Source organism: Taudactylus pleione, unplaced genomic scaffold (assembly GCF_031769625.1).
Source record: "Taudactylus pleione unplaced genomic scaffold, aTauple2 ptg000032l, whole genome shotgun sequence".
NCBI lineage: Eukaryota > Metazoa > Chordata > Amphibia > Anura > Myobatrachidae > Taudactylus > Taudactylus pleione.
The window spans coordinates 37,652,583-37,673,328 of NW_028284434.1; the positions used below are offsets into that span (position 1 = coordinate 37,652,583).

Below are 20,746 nucleotides of genomic sequence, written 5' to 3' on the forward strand. Positions count from 1 at the left end.
GCCTCACTCACAGAGTCTCCCATACTCTCCTGGAACCCGGGCAGGGACGCCTCGCTCACATAATCTCCCATACTCTCCTGGAGCCGTGGCCAGGCTGCATCGCTCGCAGAATCTCCCATGCTCTCCTGGAGCTCTGCCGGGCCGCCTCGCTTGCAGAATCTACCATGCTCTCCTAGAGCCCTGGCCGGGATGCCTCGCATCAAGAATCTCCCATGCTCTCCTGGAGCCCTGGCTGGGACGCCTCACTCGCAGAATCTCCCATGCTCTCCTGGAGCCCTGGCCAGTACGCCTCACTCGCAGAATCTCCCATGCTCTCCTGGAGCTTTGGCCGGGATGCCTCGCTCGCAGAATCTCCCATGCTCTCCTGGAGCCCTGGCCGGGACGCCTCACTCACAGAATCTCCCATGCTCTCTTGGAGCCCTAGCCGGGATGCCTCACTTCTCGGCCTTTTGGCTAAGATCAAGTGTAGTATCTGTTCTTATTAGTGCTGACTGACTGAACTTTGGCTACACTCGGGCTCCAGAGGACCTGCTGCTGCATTTTTTCTGACCTGCACTGGCCGAGGAAGCTGAACGAGGACTGCTGAGAGGAAGAAGGATTTTGACCTGCCGAGGGTGAGACTTGCCTGCTCTGCCCTGTGGAGAAGCGACAGCCGATCTCCGATCAGCGTCCCCCAGACTGCCGACTGCAACGAGGAAGGACTACAAGTAGCAGAGGGTTAGACTTGTTTGCTCTGCCCTCTGTGAAGCCGACCTCCGACCAGCGATGACCAGACCCTGCGACGAGGAAGGACTTCGACTGGCATTGGGCTAGACTTGTTTGCTCTGCCCTCTGCGAAGGCGACACCCGACCTCCGACCAGCGACGACCAGACCCTGCGACTGCAACGAGGAAGGACTTCGACTGGCATTGGGTTAGACTTGTTTGCTCTGCCCTTTGCGAAAGCGACTTCCGACCTCCGACCAGTGCAGACCCTTTTCCAGCCCCACTTCGACCCCGGGCAAGAAGCAGGATAGATGGCCTCAGCTGCCCCAACCCCGGTGCCAGCTCCAGCCTCTGCTCCAGCCACCTCTGCCAGGAAGAAGACTGGAAAGAAGGGACCGAAGCCGGCCGAAGCTCTGCCCGACCAGGTCCCATCCACCTCCACCACCCCTCCAGCAGCAGATCCCGGGAAGCCCAGCCAGACCCAGCCAAAGGGTACCCCAGCCTTGGAGCCCTGGATGAGGCAGACTGTGGTGATGAAGCTGAAGGAGGTGGAGGGAAAGATGCCAGACATGACGACGGAGACCTTCGGCAAGAAGATGATCCTTGAGCAGGGGTTCTCGACTGCTGAAACCCTCAGCATACAGAACTACATCAAGGGAATCTTCAATGTGACCTTTGCCTCCATTGCCATCTGCAAGAGGTATTGGGAAGCGGTGAAAGCGGCGAGGCCTGAATCCCCTTTCTCTTGCTTTGTGGGCAATTGCCCTATTCAAAGAGAGGAGAGGCAGGTGACGGTTTCAATGCGGAACCCACACACACCTGGCTACCTTCCTGGGCCGATTCTGCACGGTGATCAAGGACCCCTCCAAGATCCTGGACAGGAATGGCTTCTGGACAGGCAAGTGGGCAGTCATTGTCAGGCTGCAAAAGGACAACGGGAGCCCCGATGGAGTCAGACACCTGCCACAGTTCTTCTCCCTGGGCGCATCTGCTGGATTTCTCAGTTACCCCGACCAGCCGCGGATCTGCAAGAACTGTGGTGGGAAGGACCACATTGGGAGAGACTGCAAGGTGGCAGCCTGCAAGAAGTGCAAGGTGGCAGGACATGACACCAAGTACTGCCCCACACAGAAGACATGCAGCCTCTGCGGGGAGGTGAGCCATGTCTACAGAGACTGCCCCAATAGGGTGAAATCCTATGCGGCAGCAGTGATGGGACAAGGCCAGCAGAGGCGCCAGGAGGGTAAGAATCCTTCCAAACCCACCCCACCCCCTCCCACCTCTCCTACCCTACCCACCCCACTTCCTCCCTCCCTTTCCACCCCTCCTACCCCTCTCCCTCTTCCCACTGTGACAGCAACCCCCATCCCCATTGCTGGCACAACCCCTCCTCCCCCACCTTTCTGCTCTCTGCTCCATCCCACTGTCTCTACCACTCCCCCTGTCTCTCTCCTCCCCGAGGAAGAGTTTCCCCCTCTTGTACCCGCTGCAGGCACTCAACAGTCAAGTAGGAAGTGAAAGGAGTTTGACAGCCCAACTGCAGACCCCGATCTTTCCAAGAAGCTGGCGGTCGAGCAGGTCGAGAACCCTCTTCTACTGGAGGATGAAATGGAGGCGATGGTGGAAAGCCTCATGGAGGAGGAAGTATCCGACCCAGGTGCCGACAGCTTGATCGAACAGCTGATCCAGAGCTGCATGCAGCTGCCCCAACAGAGCGACCTGGCAGCTGAGCAAGAGGAAGCACCGCCCGACAGGAGTGGTAGGTAAATGTTATTTTCTGTGTTCTAACCTTTTTTCTCCCAACTAATGGTGTCTTTTTCCCTTTTTACCATTATTGTGAGGAGTATTAAGGATAAGTTTAGAAGACAGTCTGTGTTTGCATTTTTAGATACTCAGAAATGTGATGTTTACATGTTGCAGGAATGCTCTATTCCTTTTTCCAGGTCCTATAGACATCTGGGCCGGCAGTGGTCTCATGGTCCGTCCTATTGGTCTGGTGGGGGTGAGTGTAAGTCTGCAGGGGTCGCCATTCTTATTAGGGGGAGCCTCTTCATGCTAGATTCTGTCCAGGAGTTTGTCTGTAGCAGATTGCTTATCGTAGATGGCTCCTGGGCAGGTGAGCCTATTAGGCTAATCTGCGTGTATGCACCCCCTGGTAAGAATGAGCATTTGGAGCTTTTCCAGACCCTGCGACTGCAGCTCGCAACCACTAGGGCAGTAGTGATGGCCGGAGATTTCAACTGCTCCATGGAGGAGGATGGACGCAGCACCTGTAACACTGCTAAGCTTGACTTGACATCTAAACTGCTCATAGAAATGGTAACCGAAGCTTCTCTGCGGGATGCTGTGGGCTCCATGGGGGCTGGCTCCGTGAATTACATGTGGAGCCGCCCCGATAGCTCGGTGCATTCCCGCATTGACTTTGTGTTTACCTCTAGAGCAGTGAAGCAAAATAGGCATGCTATGGTTCCCTGCTTCTTCTCTGACCACAGGGCCATTCTCTTCCAAGGAGTCCAGGGCAATGGTTTCCGTCCTGGCCCAGGCTCCTGGAAGTTGAACTGTGCTCTGTTGGAAAGGGAGGAGGTGTTGGAGGAGCTTAAGGATGCCTACATCACATGGAAGAATGATAAATGCTATTTTGATTGTATGAGTGACTGGTTGGAATATGTTAAGGCTAACATTCGCAGTTTCTTTCAGGTCAAAGGTAGACAACAGGCGTGCGACCGAAAGAGGAACTTCAGGGGACTGCAGAGACAACTGCAGTCCCTGCAGGACCTCCAACGGTGCGGCTGAGACGTGAGAGGTGATCTGGACGATACCAAAAAGAGCCTGAAAGGGCACTTCGAGGAGGAATCCAGACGCATCATCTTCCGTTCCAAGGTGGAGAACCTGGAGAAGGGTGAGAAATGTAACTCTTTCTTTTTCAGGAAACTCCACTCTGGCCACACGCCCCTGACTGAGCTGCGAGATGAGACCGGTATTCCCAGGCAGGGGAAGGAGGGCATCATGAAGGTCATCACAGACTACTATGGTGACCTCTACTCCCCAAAGACAACGGACAGTGCTGTGGCTGATGAGTTCCTGTCAGGTATCACTAACACTATTGATCCTGCAGGTAAAGCAGCCATGGATGCTCCCTTGGTGTTGGAGGAGTTGCACTCTGCCGCCAGATCCTTTAGGCAGGACAGGACCCCGGGCAGTGATGGTCTCCCAGCAGAGCTCTATGTAGCGCTGTGGGACCTCATTGGCCCGGACCTGCTCGAGCTGTACAAGGAGATGGTGGTGGAGGGCAAAATGCCTCCTTCACTGAGGGAGGGACTGATCACGATCTTGTATAAGCATAAGCGGGAGAGATGCGAGCTGAAAAATTGGAGGCCCATCTCTCTCCTGAACTTGGACTACAAGATCCTCGCCAAGTACTTGCCAACAGGCTGAAGGTTGTCATCGTACAGATCATCACCCGGACCAGACCTGCGTCATTCCTGGCCGCAGGATTGCAGATAGCCTTGCCCTCCTCAGAGACACGGTCCATTACATCAAGGACCGGAACGTGCATGCGGCTCTGGTCAGCCTTGACCAGGAGAAGGCCTTTGACCTTGTCTCACATGTGTTGATGGGTAGGGTCCTGCAGAGATTTGGGCTTGGTGAAATGTTTTGCACATACATGTTAACCTGATGTACCTTGATATTCACAGCTCGGTGTTGGTGAATGGCTGGAAGACTGACCCCTTTCCTATTCTATCTGGGGTCAGACAAGGCTGCCCTCTTTCACCTCTTCTTTTTGTTTGTGTTATAGAGCTCCTGGCTGTATGCATCAAACGGAAACCAGAGATCAGAGGGGTCATCGCACCGGGTCCAGACCATAGAGAGGCCAAGTGTTCGCTGTACATGGACGACGTCACTGTCTTCTGCGCTGACCAGAGTTCGGTGACAGCACTCGTCCAGACCTGCGAGAGCTTCGGCCAAGCTTCAGGGGCAAAGGTCAACTGTGGGAAGTCAGAGGCTATGCTGTTCGGGCAGTGGCACCTGTCATCCTCCGCTCCATTCCCCTTTGCTGTCAAGCCAGACTTCATCAAAATTCTTGGAGTCTGGCTTGGTGGTGAGGGTGCGGCCCTAAAGTGCTGGGACGAAAGACTTTCTGGGACGAATCTCCCATGCTCTCCTGGAGCCCTGGTCGGGATGCCTCGCTCGCAGAATCTCCCATGTTCTCCTGGAGCCCGGGCGCCGGGACGCTTCACTCGCAGAATCTCCCATACTCTCCAGGAGCCCTGGTCGGGCCGCCCCGTTCGCAAAATCTCCCATGCTCTCCTGGAGCCTCGCTCACAGAATCTCCCATGCTCTCCTGGAGCCCCGTTGGTCTCACCGCCAGTCACAGTATCTCCCTTGCGCTCCTGGTAAAGGGAGGGAGAAGGTTCGCCCTGTTCAGCCCACCCGGGAACCAAGCCTGCGATGGGGCTCTCACCCCAGTCACTCTCTGGTTCCCTGATCAGGCCAGCTCAGTCACAGTATCTCCCTCACGCTCCTGGTAATGGGAGGGAGAAGGTTCGTCCTGTTCAGCCCACCCGGGAACCAAGCCTGCGAAGGGGCTCTCACCCAGGTCACCCTCTCGTTCCCTGATCGGGCCAGCTTAGACACAGTATCTCCCTCGCGCTCCTGGTAAAGGGAGGGAGAAGGTTCGCCCTATTCAGCCCACAGGGAACCACACTTGCGAAGGGGCTCTCACCCCGGTCACCCTCTGGTTCACTGATCGGGCCAGCTCAGTCACAGTATCTCCCTTGCGCTCCTTGTAAAGGGAGGGAGAAGGTTCACCCTGTTCAGCCCAACCGGGAACCATGCCTGTGAAGGTGCTCTCACCCCGGTCACCCTCTGGTTCCCTGATCGGGCCAGCTAAGTCATAGTATTTCCCTCGCGCTCCTGGTAAAGGAAGAGAGAAGGTTCGCCCTGTTCAGCCCACCCGGGAACCACGCTTGCGAAGTGGCTCTCACCCCGGTCACCCTCTGATTCTCTGATCGGGCCAGCTCAGTCACAGTATCTCCCTCGCACTGCTGGTTCCCTCTCCGGGCCACCTCGCTCGCGGAGTCCCCATGGGTCTCATGGAGCCCGGCCTGGGCCCCCTCGGGAGGGAGAAGACCCCCCCGGCATTCTCTCTTGACCGCTCCTAACAATCCGGCGGAGGAATTCCCCCAGACATCACGGCATCATTGCTGCGCGCCACCTACAGCGGCGACTTCTCCCTCTCTTCCCCGAGGCCTTGGAAGCGCCGGCCGTACGCGGGCACCCTGATCCGACCTCATTGGGGCCTCCGCAGAGGGGAGTATTTTTTAAATAGCCGCCCATGAAATTAAAACATGGGGAGAGTGTAAGGTGGGGACATGCCCCCCCAGGTGCCTCCTCCCCCCTGGTGGACACGTGGCGCCATTGCACCCCAAAAAATTTTTTTGGGAAAAAAAAAAGCCGCCCATGAAATTAAAACATGGGGAGAGTGTAAGGTTGTGAAACGCCCTCCCCCCTGGTAGACACGTGGCACCATTGCACCCCAAAAATTTTTTTGGGGAAAAAAATAGCCGCCCATAAAATTACAACATGGGGAGAGTATAAGGTGCAGAAACACCCCCCCCAGGTGGACACGTGGCGCCATTGCACCCCAATATTTTTTGGGGGGAAAAAAATAGCCGCCCATGAAATTAAAACATCGGGATAGTGTACGGAGCAAAAACGCCCCCCGGTGGAGGCGCAGTGCCACTGCACCCCAATTTTTTATTTTTTTTGATATAGCCTCCCATGAAATTAAAACATGGGGAGAGTGTAATGTGCAGAAATGCCCCCCGGTAGACGCGCAGCACCACTGCACCCCAAATGTATTTATATTTTTTTGTAAATAGCTACCCATGAAATTAAAACATGGGCAGAGTGTAAGGTGGGGACACGCCCCCCAGGTGCCCCCCTGGTGGATGCACAGCAACACTGCAGCTGCACCCCGGTAATTTTTTTTTAGTCTTTTCGGGAAGTCTCGCTGCTGCCACGGGGAGCCCAGTCGCCACTTACAGGTTGAAATCAGTATTGCAGCAGTGCCCAAAAGTTTTCTTCCTTTTTTTTTTGTCAGTCAGAGATCTCTTAAACACACACCCTCAGCACGGCATGCACACCGACACCCATAATACTCTTGGAAATGTGATTTTCAGGGACATGCCCTATTGCTATGTGGGATAACAGGGACATGCCTCCTCTTTCGTCCCCAATGGTTTGACTCACAGGGACTTAATTTTAGGTCTCCACTGTGCTAGATGTACCACCGGTGTTGGTGTGCTGTCCACCCCAAGTCCCCAGAAAGATAGAATTGCAAGAGCACACACACACACACACACACACACACAGACACAGCACTTAATCCAGTGATTTTCAACCTTTTCAACTCTAGGCACATTACACAAGATTTTAAAATTGTCAAGGCACACTACCCGGCTATGCAGTGTACGTGACCAATGACAAAACATAAACATTGTCTCCCACATAAAAATATACACACATATTGGCCTCCACAGGAATAAACACATACATTGGCCTCCACAGGAATAAACACATACATTGGCCTCCACAGGAATAAAACACATACATTGGCCTCCACAGGAATAAAACACACTACATTGGCCTCCACAGAAATAAAACACACTACATTGGCCTCCACAGGAATAAACACATACATTGGCCTCCACAGGAATAAAACACATACATTGGCCTCCACAGGAATAAAACACACTACACTGGCCTCCACAGAAATAAAACACACTACATTGGCCTCCACAGGAATAAACACATACATTGGCCTCCACAGGAATAAAACACATACATTGGCCTCCACAGGAATAAAACACACTACATTGGCCTCCACAGGAATTAAAACACACTACATTGGCCTCCACAGAAATAAAACACACTACATTGGCCTCCACAGGAATAAACACATACATTGGCCTCAACAGGAATAAAACACATACATTGGCCTCCACAGGAATAAAACACACTACATTGGCCTCCACAGGAATAAAACACACATACATTGGCCTCCACAGAAATAAACACATACATTGGCCTCCACAGAAATAAACACATACATTGGCCTCCACAGGAATAAAACACATACATTGGCCTCCACAGGAATAAAACACACTACATTGGCCTCCACAGGAATAAACACATACATTGGCCTCCACAGGAACAAAACACATACTTTGGCCTCCACAGGAATAAAACACATACATTGGCCTCCACAGGAATAAAACACACTACATTGGCCTCCACAGAAATAAAACACACTACATTGGCCTCCACAGGAATAAAACACACTACATTGGCCTCCTCAAGAATAGAACACATACATTGGCCTCCACAGGAATAAAACACACTACATTGGCCTCCACAAAATAAAACACACTACATTGGCCTCCACATGAATAAAACATACTACATTGGCATCCACATTAATAAAACACATACATTGGCTTCCACAGAAATAAAACACACATACATTGGCCTCCACAGGAATAAAACACACATGCATTGGCCTCCACAGGACTAAAACACACTACATTGGCCTCCACTGGAATAAAACACATACATTGGCCTCCACTGGAATAAAACACACTACAGTACAAGTGCGCTGAGCTGACCACCGCGGCGCACTTGACAACCGCTCGCGGCACATTAGTGTGCCACGGCACAGTGGTTGAAAAACGCTGGCTTAACCCATACATTGATTGCCCCCACAGATCATCTTCCCTCTGTACAGAGATGTCCCCTCCAGACCTCACCATAGATCCCACCTAGCTGCGGTGGAAAAGGCAGGGGGGAATCATCTGCTGGGTTGGCTGCAACACATTGAAGAGATCAGTGCCTTCATACTGGGGGGCGTGATGTGGTCGTGGCAGCAGCATCGAATGCATCTCCGCCCACACCAAGCCCCCTGTCTGAAAGCACTGATCTTTGAATGTGTTTCACTTTCAGGGTCAGCAGGTGATCCACCCTGAGCTCCCGCCCCTCACAACTAACACCGGACAGGCTGCCTATTAGTGTATGTGCAGGGCTGGCAAATTTGTGGTCAGCAGTGATCACTGAGCACATACTTTCGGCAGTTGGAGCAGTGGAGGAGGTGCCCCTTCAGGGCTGCTGCCCGCGGCAGGTGCCTCCATTGTCTCCTGTAGTTCCGCCACTGTGGGTACAGATTGTTAAGAATGTGACCTACTATATAGTGCACCTACAATTTTTTATTTTATTTTGCAAGTTATGGAAAATAAAAAAGGATGTCGTTTATATCCCGGTTGTTGGGATGCCGGCGATCAGAATGCTATCGCTGGAATCCCGACACCAGTCAAAATCCCGGCACCCGCATCCCGACCGCCAGCATCCCTACTGTAAGTATTGGTGTTAGGGGGAGAGTTAGGGGTAGACAATAGGGGGAGGGTTAGGCTGCGGGGAGGAGGGTTAGGCTGTGGCGAGGGGGGGGATGTTAGGTTTAGGCTGCGGGGAGGGAGGTTTAGGTTTCGGATACTTATCGACAGGTGTAGGTATCCTATCCCTGTCGGGATACTGGCGTCTGGATTATGACTGCCGGCATCCGGTACCCAACCCAATAAAAATACATGTCCATCTTAAAAAAGAAGGAAAAGAGTGGTGAGAGGTTACCTAAATAGCTTAATAAATAACAATTTGAAGAGCATGTAAAATTATTTGACATAAATATTATATATCAAAGGCTGCGCGTCATCCAGCTGAATAATACACATGAAATAACTGGAATCTTTATATGTCTCACACAGAAAAAGGTCCCACACCATAAATATGGAAAATTAGGTCCATCCACCAACCCAAAAACTAGGCACAAAATATTATTAAAGAGGTGTCGTCTCCAAAAGGAGTGAAGTGGATGTGGTGCTTGAAATGAGTTTGTCAGACAAGGAGGTGCAAGTGCACGTATATAGAAACATTGCAGGTCAGAAGAATTTCAGAAATGACACCAGGAACGACTGACAGCTGGAAAACTTCCTTTGCAGAAATGCCCTGTGTGGATTGGTTCTTACATGTACAGGGGTGGGGCCAGTCATGTCTCAGCAACTCTCAGCTTCTTGATACCATCAGGACATATCCTACACATACTCTATCCGTCTATCCCGATTTTAGGAGGGAAAGTCCCGACTCTGGTGGACTGTCCTGCTGTACAGGCAGCTATGGTATTTGTCCCACTTTGCTGGAAATGTTGAGAGGTGTGTCCCATTCAGTAGTGGTTTGCATGACAGAGCAGAGGAGAATGGGTGCGGTAGCAATAGAGAATTATCTTCAGGGGACAGGAGCGGTCTTGAGCTAACCTATGCCTAAGAGGCATCTAGCGTGAAACAACTGCACCCCTTTTTGGAAGGAACATGGACATGTCTTGATTTTCAAAAACCAAATGTTGGGACATATGCCTTATGATATAGAGCCTTCAGCTGTCTCCAATAGAGGGAGGAGGTAATAATTTACATCAGGGCTGTGACTAGGGTAGTGCGACATGTGCCACGGTACAGGGCACTGCAGGGCAGGGGGCATTGCTCAGGCCTGTAAATTTTCTCTTTAGAATTATTCTCACTTGTAGCTTCCTTTTCTTTTATCTCCAGCATCTCCTGGCCTCCCCAACTCCCCCTCCATCTGGCTACCTCCCTAAGCATCTTCAGTCACATCCTCTTTTATTTAACACACTTTGTGATGGCAGCCCTGTACACAGCCACTGATTCCCAACTCACGTGTTACCAGCACACCTCGAGTACCTTTGCCATTTAATTCAGCTGCCGGCGCAGGACACACACTGATCTCCCGCTGCTGATATTTGCTGCATATACACTATAAGTAGCACTCTTTCCATACCTTCAGTAGGTGGATCTACACTGCCGGCTCCAGGCTTGTGCACGGTTGTTCTTATGGACAAATCCTGCTGCAGGTGCAGCTTCACCAGCGCTCTCCTAAAGGATGTAGTGAATATACCTACTGCCAGCATCCTGGCTGACGAAATCCCGGTGCAGGAATGCCACTACCCGGCCAGAAGACCGGCGCCGGAATACCGACAGCCGGGATGTTGAACGTAAGTATAGCGGGGCTTGTTAGGACTTAGCCACGAGGGAAGAGGGGGGTATAGAATTGGGTATCACTGGGGGGGCTTTGGGTTAGACTAGGGGAGGGAGAGGTTAGGCACCCCGGGGGTTAGGGTTAGGCACTAAGGGTTAGGTTTAGGCACTAAGGGGGGAGGGTTAGGTTTAGGTACTAACGGGGAGGGTTAGGGTGTGCGGTGTGGGTTAGTGTTAGAGTGCAGGAACAGAGGGTTAGGGGAAGAAAGGGGGAGGGTTACTATATTTACTGGACCCTAGTCGGGATCCTGAACATCGGGATGCAGCTGTCGGTATATTGACAGCAGGTATCCCGACTGCTGGGATTTCATACGCATTCCCTCTACTACATCTATAGCTGGTGAGTTATACTGCATAATTATTGTGTATCATCAAAGCAGCCATTGGATTCACACTGTATTTGGCAGTGATATCTGGATAACAGTGGTACAACAGGATCGGTACCCCTTTATCATCGTATGGGACAATTCAGATTTGGCATGACCCTTCCCCATGAGGCCACGCTCTTTTCTTATGTCCCTATTTGAAAAATAGGGGGGTGGGGGTGGGACAAAGCTCTTGCTTTATATTACCAGTGGATTAAACTGAACAGTGTATTCTACCTGCAGGAAGGGGTACTAAGAGGGTTGGAGATGGGTTACTAATTACTTGGGCCCGGCCCGGCTGCAGTGTATAATATTTAGCATTATTTTTTATCTGGAGGGGACATGGCCTCGCCTCCCGGATATGGCCATGCTACCTTTAGTGCCCGGGCCCCGAGGCTGTCTAAATAGCCCTGCTTGCAAACCATATCTGAAAATCTGGGGGTCTAATCCTCTAATAAATATAGGGAACAACTTAATCTTTATGTAAAAATTGGAATACCAACAAACTATGCACTGGTATGTCCCAGAATTAAATTTGGTGAAACCTATTTTAATTTCCATCTACACAGATGTGACAGGCCCCATAGGAAAGCATGAAATCCAATTGTGTTTTTAACATTCAAAACTTACATTAATTGCCCTGAAATCGCTACAACTATGACAAGACTCCTTTACTGGAACCAAAAGTTTTAAACCAGTGACTAGCAAATGTCTAAAAGAAGTGAACAGTTAATGCGTATTCTCCGCAATATTACTTCTCAGTCCCAGCAAATGAATATTGGCAACTGGTTTTAAGAGATGCGACTAATAACATTGTGGCCAGAAGGGACAGTATGTTTATATTTACACAAATAAGTAGAATTTATGTTTGGTAAAAGGGCGTCTGGGATCAATGCGGTGTTCAATTGTAAGCTAATCAGGTAAATATTCTTTATTGCAATGTCACAGTCACTCCTAGTTTCATGCTGGCGGCATTGAACGCAAAATATAAATGTATCAATACGAGGGACGAGACGTGACTCGGGATCCAAATGACGAAGTACTGGAGAAACTTTTCTATACGCTGACTCCAGCGGTGAAGGAACATAACTCTCTCAACAGTGAGATAGGAAACAAACCTTTTCTGTCCTCGTCTAAATTATTTGTCAGAGCCAAACTCTTAGTGGAAGCAAGAGGCATAAAGCAACTTTTCAGCTGAGAAAATGGAAAATGTATTTCACTAAGACATGTTTCCTTTCTATCCTTTCGGCGTTTCTCCATTACATTTTAAACAGGTACATTTTTCAACTGGAATTTTTTTTGCGGCATTATACATTTGCACATATTTTATAGAACATAAACTGAATAGAAATCAATAGAAAAAAAGAAACAATACAAGATATGTGTACGGAAAAAGTCTCATATATCTATCCCAGGCAAAAGGCCATTTACGTAGCTTAAAACTTCATACAGTATGAGCAAAGCACATACAGTAGCCCTGCTTTGTGCAACTGGGCCAAGATTTCCGCCGACATGCATGAGCTTGCAACGACGGTGGGGAATATGTTTGCAGATATTGAGGGGAGCAGTCGGCGAAGTGTGACGGCGTTTCTTGCACAGTGCAGAGTAGGCACAGCGTTGCGCCTAGTTTTCCGGAGCTGTGTAAAAACAAAAGTTCATTTTGTGGAGCATAATTTATAAAATGAGATTATGGGGAAGAGGACACATTTTAAATGCCTTGCTTTGAAGAGAGTATGGCCATTTGCAGTCCTTAAAAGGACTTTGGATCTTGTCTTATCTTTTTAAAGGGACTCATTCTGTGCCTGCTTGTAGATCTTCAGCCAAGGAGCACCGTTTCAGTCACAATCATAAGAAAAAAGTTTCACATACACATAATTACTAGCACCTGCAGTGTACTAATGGCAGTACCAATGTCCCCTCAATATAAGACATAAATGCATATCTCCAAAAAATTGCAGAGCCCCGGGTTGGGTTTTAGAGCATGGCTGCGTGGGAGTGAATACATTGTAGTTTACATGGATACATGCTCAGTGGGCATGGCCACACCCTCTGGAGCCATTTAAATGGTGCATTTAGTGGTTGCACGTGCCTCAGCTGCGTGCAGTAGGAGCACACCTCCCAACCATTCCACAAATTGGGAAAATGTCCTACGCGCCAGATGGCAGGACAGGACTCTTAATTCCAGACTCTCCTGTCAAAATTGTGATGGGTGGGAGGTATGGAAATGATTATAAACAAAATAAGATTTTAGAGGGAACACTGGGTGGTGGGAGCAAGCAAGGAGTATAGACATCTATAATATCTAAACTTCACTGATTATAGTTAAGATTTAAAATGGTATTTGCTCATTAACACATTTTGTTTTGCTATCTCTCATATGGTCAGGAAATGATAAGGCCATAATATGTGAAAAGATATGTTAGGATGAAATCAACTGTAGAGAGAGACAAAAGACTGCAATATTCAGCAGATTTTTAGAGCGATTGATGAATTTATAATCTTTAGATTACAAGAGCACAACCTGTTTGTTGAGTTATCAGATCTATGATCCAATGAACAATCATATATATCGGAAACTTGGACACATGTATTGCAGAGAAATTTGTTTTTATGGCAGTCCTGTTTTGCAATATCCACAATCTTATCATTGGCCAACCAAAATGTAAGTATTGCATTACCAAATTTGACAACAGTTGTTTTGGGACTTCATTGCAATTTCGCTGATCTTCACATGCACTATGATCTCAGAAACAAAAGTGAGGACTCTGCTGATGGTTAGCCATGATCTGACCTAGAGTCGGATTATAACATCATGGAGCCCTAGACAACAAGTTGGTTTGCACCGCTTTCCACAGAGCCGGCCCTAGCCAATTTGGTGCCCTAGGCAAAATTTTGGCAGATGCCCCTTAGCAGATAATCGCACCACCAATTTTAAAGTGGGTACACAGCTGGTTCTTCATACACAGTGAACAACCATCTTCTCCGGTCCCCCTTGCCGAGGGTCGCATCGTGACCCCCTACCTGCCGGCTTCTACAGCAAGTGTACAGGCGGGTGGTAGACCACCCGTAGACACCGCACGATGAGCAGATATATCTGTCATCAGCTGTGCAGCGATATTTCTGTGAATTGAATTCAAGTGAACGGGCGATGCTGCGATGTTATATGCTATTATATATATAATATATAAATATATATATTATGATATATATATTGTTAAATGTGTACCCAGCATAAGACCAGACACAAGGAAGTGTGTATGTATATATATATATATATATATATATATATATATGAAAAACGGAGGGCACTCCGCAGGTCTCAGCAGCAACAGTAAAACAAACCAGCCAGAGCCGGTAGTATATGCCAACGTTTCAGCGCATGTTGGCATATACTACCTGCTCTGTCTGGTTTGTTTTACTGTTGCTGCTGAGCCTTTGGAGTGCCCTCCGTTTTTCCCATATACACATGTGCACTTTTGTTGGACTGGCACCCAGGCACATGGCGTTTCCCACTGGCGAGTACCGGACTATTCTGTACATATATATATATATATATATATATATATATACACATATACAAACACATCAATATATATATTATAAATACACACACATTAATATATGTCTCACATATATATACACATGTGTATATATATATATATATACACATACAAACACATTAATATATATATATATATATATATATATATAAATATACTGTATATATAATATATACACACACATTAAAATTTATATCACATATATATGTATAGTATATACATTACATACACATACTATATGAATATATATATATATATATATATATATATATATACAGTCAGGTGCATAAATATTGGTACATTGACAGAATTGTCATATTTTGGCCTCTATTCACCACCACAATGGCTTTTAAATGAAACAAACAAGATGTGCTTTAACTGCAGACTTTCAGATTTAATTTGAGGGTAATTACATCCAAATCAGGTGAACGGTGTAGGAATTACAACGGTTTCTATATGTGCCTCCCACTTTTTAAGGGGCCAAAAGTAGTGGGACTATCAACTCAAAAGCTATTTCATGGACAGGTGTGGGCTATTCCCTCGTTATTTCATTATCAATTAAACAGGTAAAAGGTCTGGAGTTGATTCTAGGTGTGACATTTGCATTTGGAATCAGTTGCTGTCGACTCTCAATATGAGATCCAAAGAGCTGTCACTATCAGTGAAGCAAGCCATCATTAGGCTGAAAAATCAAAACAAACCCATCAGAGAGATAGCAAAAACATTAGGTGTGGCCAAATCAACTGTTTGGAACATTCTTAAAAAGAAAGAAGGCACCGGAGTGCTCAGCAACACCAAAAGACCCGGAAGACTATGGAAAACAACTGTGGTAGATGACAGAAGAATAATTTCCCTGGTGAAGAAAAACCCCTTCACAACAGTTGACCAAATCAAGAACACTCTCCAGGAGGTAGGTGTATATGTGTCAAAGTCAACAATCAAGAGAAGACTTCACAAGAGTGAATATAGAGGGTTCACCACAAGATGTAAACCATTGGTGAGCCTCAAAAACAGGAAGACCAGATTAGAGTTTGCCAAACAACATCTAAAAAAGCCATTACAGTTCTGGAACAACATCCTATGGACAGATGAGACAAAGATCAACTTGTACCAGAGTGATGGGAAGAGACCTGCTCATGATCCAAAACATACCACCTCATCAGTGAAGCATGGTGGTGGTAGTGTCATGGCGTGGGCATGTATGGCTGCCAATGGAACTGGTTCCCTTGTATTTATTGATGATGTGACTGCTGACAAAAGCAGCAGAATGAATTCTGAAGTGTTTCGGGCAATATTATATGCTCATATTCAGTCAAATGCTTCAGAACTCATTGGACGGCACTTCATAGTGCAGAAGGACAATGACCCGAATCATACTGCAAAAGCAACCAAAGAGTTTTTTAAGGCTAAAATGTGGAATGTTAAGCAATGGCCAAGTCAATCCCCTGACCTGAATCCGATTGAGCATGCATTTCACTTGATGAAGACAAAACTGAAGGGAAAATGCCCCAAGAACAAGCAGGAACTGAAGACATTTGCAGTAGAGGCCTGGCAGAGCATCCCCAGGGATGAAACCCAGCGTCTGGTGATGTCTATGCGTTCCAGACTTCAGGCTGTAATTTCCTGCAAAGGATTTGCAACAAAGTATTAAAAAGTGAAAGTTAGATTTAGGATTATTTAGTTTGTCCCATTACTTTTGGTCCCTTAAAAAGTGGGTGGCACATATAGAAACCATTGTAATTCATACACCGTGATTTGGATGTAATTACCCTCAAATTAAATCTGAAAGTCTGCAGTTAAAGCACATCTTGTTTGTTTAATTTCAAAGCCATTGTGGTGGTGAATAGAGGCCAAAATATGAAGATCCTGTCAATGTCCCAATATTTATGCACTTGACTGTATATAAACATATATACACACATATAATATATACACAAACACATACAGATAAATATACAGTACATATATATATATATACATATATATATATATATATATATATATATATACACAGACACACACACATATATATATATACTAGGGGTGAGCGGGTTCGGATTTCTGAAATCCGAACCCCCCCGAGCCCCCCCGATCCGAGTCCGATCCGAATCAGGCTCGACTTTACCCGCCTGACTCGGATCTGAAATCGAGGCAAAACGTCATCATCCCGCCTTCCGAGTCTCGCGGGTTTTGGATCCTATATAAGGTACCCACGTCGACGCCATTTTCTCACTCGGCTGTGGACAGTGAAGAGGGAGGGTGGGAGTTAGGGCTGTGTAGTGTAGTGTAGTGTAGTGCTGCTGTTGTCCACTACTTCAAAGTCCATAGGGGCTGGCTGTGTTGTGCTGTGCTGCTGTTGTTAATAGGGGCTGTGTCCACTACTTCAAAGTCCATAGGGGCTGGCTGGACTGTGTTGTGCAGTCAGTTCTCCATAGGGGCTGTGTCCACTCCAAAGTCCTGTGCAGTGTCCCAGTCCTAAAGGAGTGCTGCAGTGTTGTCCAGGGGGTGCTCTGTCCATCAGGGGTGCTCCCCCCAAGTGCTAAAAAAATAATATATTTTCTGTGTTTGTGAATTGTGTGCGCAGTAGCCGCACGTGCATCAACAAAGTAGTGCCAAGCGTGCGCCTGTGTCATAAGTAAAGGGCCGGCTGGCTTGACCGTTAAGGGTGCTGTAACCCCCGAAAGTACACTCCAGTCCAAACCAAAAAAAAAATTATTTTCTGTGTTTGTGAATTGTGTGCGCAGTAGCCGCACGTGCATCAACAAAGTAGTGTCAAGCGTGCGCCTGTGTCATAAGTAAAGGGCCGGCTGGCTTGACCGTTAAGGGTGCTGTAACCCCCGAAAGTACACTCCAGTCCAAACCAAAAAAAAAATTATTTTCTGTGTTTGTGAATTGTGTGCGCAGTAGCCGCACGTGCATCAACAAAGTAGTGCCAAGCGTGCGCCTGTGTCATAAGTAAAGGGCCGGCTGGCTTGACCGTTAAGGGTGCTGTAACCCCCGAAAGTACACTCCAGTCCAAACCAAAAAAAAAATTATTTTCTGTGTTTGTGAATTGTGTGCGCAGTAGCCGCACGTGCATCAACAAAGTAGTGCCAAGCGTGCGCCTGTGTCATAAGTAAAGGGCCGGCTGGCTTGACCGTTAAGGGTGCTGTAACCCCCGAAAGTACACTCCAGTCCAAACCAAAAAAAAAATTATTTTCTGTGTTTGTGAATTGTGTGCGCAGTAGCCGCACGTGCATCAACAAAGTAGTGCCAAGCGTGCGCCTGTGTCATAAGTAAAGGGCCGGCTGGCTTGACCGTTAAGGGTGCTGTAACCCCCGAAAGTACACTCCAGTCCAAACCAAAAAAAAAATTATTTTCTGTGTTTGTGAATTGTGTGCGCAGTAGCCGCACGTGCATCAACAAAGTAGTGCCAAGCGTGCGTCTGTGTCATAAGTAAAGGGCCGGCTGGCTTGACCGTTAAGGGTGCTGTAACCCCCGAAAGTACACTCCAGTCCAAACCAAAAAAAAAATTATTTTCTGTGTTTGTGAATTGTGTGCGCAGTAGCCGCACGTGCATCAACAAAGTAGTGCCAAGCGTGCGCCTGTGTCATAAGTAAAGGGCCGGCTGGCTTGACCGTTAAGGGTGCTGTAACCCCCGAAAGTACACTCCAGTCCAAACCAAAAAAAAAATTATTTTCTGTGTTTGTGAATTGTGTGCGCAGTAGCCGCACGTGCATCAACAAAGTAGTGCCAAGCGTGCGCCTGTGTCATAAGTAAAGGGCCGGCTGGCTTGACCGTTAAGGGTGCTGTAACCCCCGAAAGTACACTCCAGTCCAAACCAAAAAAAAAATTATTTTCTGTGTTTGTGAATTGTGTGCGCAGTAGCCGCACGTGCATCAACAAAGTAGTGCCAAGCGTGCGCCTGTGTCATAAGTAAAGGGCCAGCTGGCTTGACCGTTAAGGGTGCTGTAACCCCCGAAAGTACACTCCAGTCCAAACCAAAAAAAAAATTATTTTCTGTGTTTGTGAATTGTGTGCGCAGTAGCCGCACGTGCATCAACAAAGTAGTGCCAAGCGTGCGCCTGTGTCATAAGTAAAGGGCCGGCTGGCTTGACCGTTAAGGGTGCTGTAACCCCCGAAAGTACACTCCAGTCCAAACCAAAAAAAAAATTATTTTCTGTGTTTGTGAATTGTGTGCGCAGTAGCCGCACGTGCATCAACAAAGTAGTGCCAAGCGTGCGCCTGTGTCATAAGTAAAGGGCCGGCTGGCTTGACCGTTAAGGGTGCTGTAACCCCCGAAAGTACACTCCAGTCCAAACCAAAAAAAAAATTATTTTCTGTGTTTGTGAATTGTGTGCGCAGTAGCCGCACGTGCATCAACAAAGTAGTGCCAAGCGTGCGCCTGTGTCATAAGTAAAGGGCCGGCTGGCTTGACCGTTAAAGGGTGCTGTAACCCCCGAAAGTACACTCCAGTCCAAACCAAAAAAAAATTATTTTCTGTGTTTGTGAATTGTGTGCGCAGTAGCCGCACGTGCATCAACAAAGTAGTGCCAAGCGTGCACCTGTGTCATAAGTAAAGGGCCGGCTGGCTTGACCGTTAAGGGTGCTGTAACCCCCGAAAGTACACTCCAGTCCAAACCAAAAAAAAAATTATTTTCTGTGTTTGTGAATTGTGTGCGCAGTAGCCGCACGTGCATCAACAAAGTAGTGCCAAGCGTGCGCCTGTGTCATAAGTAAAGGGCCGGCTGGCTTGACCGTTAAAGGGTGCTGTAACCCCCAAAGTACACTCCAGTCCAAACCAAAAAAAAAATTATTTTCTGTGTTTGTGAATTGTGTGCGCAGTAGCCGCACGTGCATCAACAAAGTAGTGCCAAGCGTGCGCCTGTGTCATAAGTAAAGGGCCGGCTGGCTTGACCGTTAAAGGGTGCTGTAACCCCCGAAAGTACACTCCAGTCCAAACCAAAAAAAAATAATTTTCTGTGTTTGTGAATTGTGTGCGCAGTAGCCGCACGTGCATCAACAAAGTAGTGCCAAGCGTGCGCCTGTGTCATAAGTAAAGGGCCGGCTGGCTTGACCGTTAAAGGGTGCTGTAACCCCCGAAAGTACACTCCAGTCCAAACCAAAAAAAAATTATTTTCTGTGTTTGTGAATTGTGTGCGCAGTAGCCGCACGTGCATCAACAAAGTAGTGCCAAGCGTGCGCCTGTGTCATAAGTAAAGGGCCGGCTGGCTTGACCGTTAAAGGGTGCTGTAACCCACAAAGTACACTCCAGTCCAAACCAAAAAAAAAATTATTTTCTGTGTTTAGCCGCACGTATATATCAAATCGATATAACATAAATGGAGGACCAAACTTTCTCCGATAAAAATAAAATAGAGAAAGATCAAGAACCACTTCCTCCTAGTGCTGAAGCTGCTGCCACTAGTCATGACATAGACGATAACATGCCATCAACGTCGTCTGCCAAGGCCGATGCCCAATGTCATAGTAGAGGGCACATACAATCCCAAATGGCAAAGTTCAGGAAAATGACCTTGAAAAAGACATTTAAATCAGCTGAAGAGAAACGTAAACTTGCCAATATGCCATTTACGACACGGAGTGGCAAGGAACGGCTAAGGTCGATCCCTAGTATGTTCATGACTAGTGGTTCAGCTTCACATGACGATGGAAGCCCTCCTCCCACTAAAAAAATCAAAAGAGTTAAGCTGGCAAAAGCACAGCGAAGAACTGTGCTTTCTAAGAAGATATCACAAATCCCCAAGGAGAGTCCAAGTGTGGTGGTGGTTGCGATGCCTGACCTTCCCAGCACTGGACGGGAAGAGGTGGCTCTTTCCACCATTTGCAAGCCCCCTGCAAGTGCTGAAAGGAGCACCCACAGTCCACTTGCTGATATGCAAATTGAAGATGTCACTGTTGAAGTACAACAGGATGAGGATACTGGTGTAGCTGGCGCTGAGGAGGAAGTTGGCGAGGAGGATTCT

At 47.9% G+C, this 20,746-nt stretch overlaps 1 pseudogene; it reads left to right on the forward strand.

Annotated features, from left to right (window-relative positions):
- The first annotated feature begins 433 nt into the window (after window positions 1-433).
- On the forward strand, window positions 434-533 carry LOC148539043 (U2 spliceosomal RNA; annotated as a pseudogene).
- Window positions 534-20,746: the final 20,213 nt, after the last annotated feature.